We start from the raw sequence: 4,209 nt of genomic DNA on the forward strand, positions 1-4,209 counted from the left end.
TAAAAAGTCACTTTTTTTACCCACAAGACCTATGTAACCCCTTAAAAAGATGTTTGGAAGAATATGTTTGATGGCCAAGATGCATACATATATTTAGAAGGAAAGTTCCTGATTTCTGTAGTATAATACATAATACCGAAGAGGAAGTAGCCCTAAGCGCCGGACTCCACTTGCGATTTGTAGTTGTGAAGATTGAACACATTCTTTCAAATAGAAGTCAATCCATGATTATTTAGTCACAAATGGATTGACTTGTATTTGAAACAATGTGTTCAATCTTCCTGATTACAAATCGCAAGTGGAGTGCGGCGGTAATAACACCAAAATATTCCATATAGGTCCATAGAAGGTACACAGACATTGAAAAATTCCTGGAATATCCCCGAAAACATGTTCCCTGAACATCCCAGGAAAATCCTGTGTCAGCATTTTAAACATTACCTGAATGTCTTATTGGAACATTCCATGAATGTCCACGAATGTTCTCTGGACATTCAAAATATATTTTGTAGACATTCCCTGGATATACCAGAAATACAGTGATGAGCGCTCTAATAACCGGCAAAATAGCACAAAAGATGTATTAAGTAGTGAGATAAAAAGACATGAAACTAGTTGAGCTGGGAAATTTAGCGATATTAACTTATACATTTAGATTGTATTGATTGTGTACCACCTTCAGACGTATCAGACGAGTTTGGAAACTACCACTGTCACAGTGACAGTTTTAGTTGACATACTCCTCCGATATGTGTAAAGGTGGGATCAATATAACGTAAATTTAAAGGTTAATTTCGCTAAATTTCCCAGCTCGACTAGTTTCATTTCTTTTTATCTCACAACTAAATATGTTGCCCATATTTTGCCGGTTATTAGGGCACTTATCACTGTACATCCTTGCTGATGTGACAATACCTCCTATCTGTTTTTTCATGAGTTTTGTATGAGAGATGGAAAAACATGTTTTAAGGTCACCTCCTGTGTTCATATGTAAGTTTTGACTTGTTTTGTAGTTCATAGATAGTTTAATTTACTACAAAACAAGTCAAAAAATATCATATGAAAACAGGAGGTGACCCTAAGACAAGTTTTTAGTCTCTCTTACAAAACTCATGAAAAAACAGATAGGATGTATTATTACATCACTGACGATATGTGGCCATACCAAATAATACATCCGTGATAAATATAAACATTTTTATTGAACAAAATCTTTTCATACATTTTTTTAATGCAATTTACTGATATTCCTAAATATTTCAAAAAAATGTGTCACATTTGCTTTGTAAACCTTTCTTTTGCCTTTCGTAGCCACATATTCCGTTTCCTTCCTGGTTTTTTGTAGACCACTTCTCTCAGCTGATTCTAAAAAAAATGAAATAAATGGTAATTTTTCTATCCTTTACAATTAACAATCAGAAGAAATATTATTTACAGATAATGATATGCATAATAATAATAGGTTTGTTCTAGCATCAGTTTGAAACCATCAGCGAATAGTGGACCAGCGCGAGTAGAGGGGATCGCACTGGTGACTGTATTATGTTCTTTTACTGACCAACTGTTTGCTGATGGTTTTTGACTAGTTTGACTGTTTGCTAGAACAAACCTAATAATAATAAATATTTTGTATTTTGACAATGACATCTGATGTGGAAGTCAAAACATTAATAAAATTATTTTTTCAAGTTAACTTTCACATGCGCGTCTTAAAATTGTACTTTTAATACTTATATCATAAATAACTATTAAAACTAACTTAAGAGGAAACAGTATCGATCAACAGGTAGCGAAAATGTGTTCCAAGATTGCGGCTGTAATTTTGAATATTTTTCAAGATATTTGGCACACATATTCGTAATATAATAAAGAATGGCGGTACAGAGCCCAATTTGAAAAATATATTATTATGTGGAAATTACTCTGTAATTAAATACAATATAAAAAACGAGCTTGTACCGCCATTAAGAAGAACAAAAAAATACACTTTCTTCAAATACAACTTTTTTATCCGATTTTGTGTTATTTTGGAACTACTAAAATTTTTTATTTCATTAGTAGTTCCAAAATTACACAAAATCTAGGCATCGGATAAAAAAGTTTATTTGAAGAAAGTGTATTTTTTTGTTCTTCTTAATGGCGGTACAGGCTCGTTTTTTAAATATTGTATAATTACAGAGTAATTTCCACATATTAATATATTTTTCAAATTGGGCTCTGTACCGCCATTCTTTATTATTTTACGAATACGTGTGCCAAATGCCTCGAAAAAATATTCAAAATTACAGTGACAATCTTGGAACACGTTTTGGCTACCTGTTTATCGCTACTGTATTACCTTAAAACATTGTAATTTGCTAAACCAGTATATTTTACTCTACTACTACTCTGCTAGCTACCTCATTTTCCACTGTTTCTAAAGACTTGTTTACATGGGTAGAGTTTTGAGGAGAGTAGAGTAGCGGTAGTACTCTACCAAAAATGGCTTGATACCATTCACATGAGGAGAGTACAAGTATAGTACTGATGCTAGTATAGTGAAACCGATTTTTGTATTTTTAAACACTCTTGATTATAAGTGCACCTTAAATTCTTAATTTTTTGCTTAAGCTCGTTTACTCCAAAGCCCCCTTTGCCATTCTTTCGACGATTTCATCCTCCGCAGCTTGCTGCAAACTTTTATTTCTGTAGTATACACTACCTAAATTCCATAAACACTGGTATTCGCCGTATTAACTCCAACTATACACTCTACCAGCTATTCTACTGTGCTGAGCATTTTTACAGGTAGAGTTACTCTACTCTATCAAGTACTTGCATCATTACTCTACCTGTGTAAACAAGTCTTAAATCTACTGAATGAAAATCTACTTAATCTTAATCTACTCTTAATGAAAAATGTCTAAAATCATTTACCCACCTAGTATTATTGTAGAATTTAAGACAGTCCAGTGCCTTATAAATAATTTAAAAATGAATATTTTTTCCTTTAATTCTCCTTTGATACCACTCCATTTTAGATTTTGGGGAACTTATTTCATTGTGTTTATAGCCCATATTTATTGAAGGAACCCAATCTGGAGATTGTTATTATCGATTAAGTCGGCTGGTTTTCCTATAAGATTAAAATGTTAACATCTTCAAAAATCGTTACTGTTGTAATTGTAACTTACCAGATATAAAATGATTACAGCAGACAGGACAGGAAAATTTTCATTTCGCTAGTAAAACCTGTACATTGTATTGCATTTAACCATTGTTGTCTCTCAGATACCTTATTTAGTTCAGTTTAAAAGTGAACTTTATCTTGACTTCTATCACAATTACTTTGCATTTCACACTTCAAAACACAACACCAATGAAGCATATTATCTTTCTAAATTAATACTTCCAGAGAAAATGTTAAATTAATCTTTGTACAACACAAAATTACAAAGAAATACAACTAAAATTATCTAAAACTCATTAAGAACAGATATAATAAGATTTATCTTTTACACCCAGTAGCCATATTGACATATTGATTTAATTTTGACAGCATGTTGGAACGGATTTAAATTTGGTAAATATAACTCCGCACGACCACGCAACTCGAAACACAAGTACGCAAACACGGTTGCGTGAAGCGTGGCTCGCAATCGTGAAATTTACGAGACTTGCTCGACCTGTAGATTCTTGTTAGTCGTTTACCCCATTTGTGCATCATGTAACCACATCTGCCGTGTTGGGTTCTGATTCGGTTCAGCATAGACCATGTGTTGCGTGGTAAGTCAAATACCGTTGGCGGCATCTATATCTTGATGGATTGGCAGGTTCTCGTTACCTACTATCTTTCTGTGCTCACTAGTGAGTGCGTGTATGCGTCGTCGTTTGGGTGGTGGAATGTGGCTCAGTACTGGGAGCCATTGCGTAGGGGTGGATTTGATAACTCCAGCAATCATTCTATTATTCAATTGGACATCTACTTTGTGTATATGTGGGCTGTTAAGCCATGCTGAAGAGCAGTATTCCGCAGTTGAGAAGACTAGGCCCAAGGCAGATGATCGCAAGGTGGAAGCCGATGCTCCCCACGTTGTGCCGCACAGCTTCTGGATGATGTTGTTTCTGGAGTTAAGTTTTTCCGCTGTTTTTGTCAGATGTTTCTTGAATGATAGGGTTCTGTCAAGAGTCACCCCAAGGTACTTTGGTGTTTTATTGTAGGCGAGTGTG

The 4,209-nt window shown here is 34.3% G+C and overlaps 1 long non-coding RNA gene across 1 annotated transcript; it reads right to left on the reverse strand.

Moving 5' to 3' along the window:
- Positions 1-675: 675 nt before the first annotated feature.
- On the reverse strand, positions 676-3,674 carry LOC126879405 (uncharacterized). The gene is made up of 3 exons (XR_007696053.1): positions 3,174-3,674; positions 2,921-3,115; positions 676-1,365 (listed from the first exon to the last, which is right to left on the reverse strand). It is a non-coding gene; the product is annotated as an uncharacterized LOC126879405 (long non-coding RNA).
- Positions 3,675-4,209: the final 535 nt, after the last annotated feature.

This window comes from Diabrotica virgifera, chromosome 1 (assembly GCF_917563875.1).
Source record: "Diabrotica virgifera virgifera chromosome 1, PGI_DIABVI_V3a".
NCBI classification, from domain to species: domain Eukaryota; kingdom Metazoa; phylum Arthropoda; class Insecta; order Coleoptera; family Chrysomelidae; genus Diabrotica; species Diabrotica virgifera.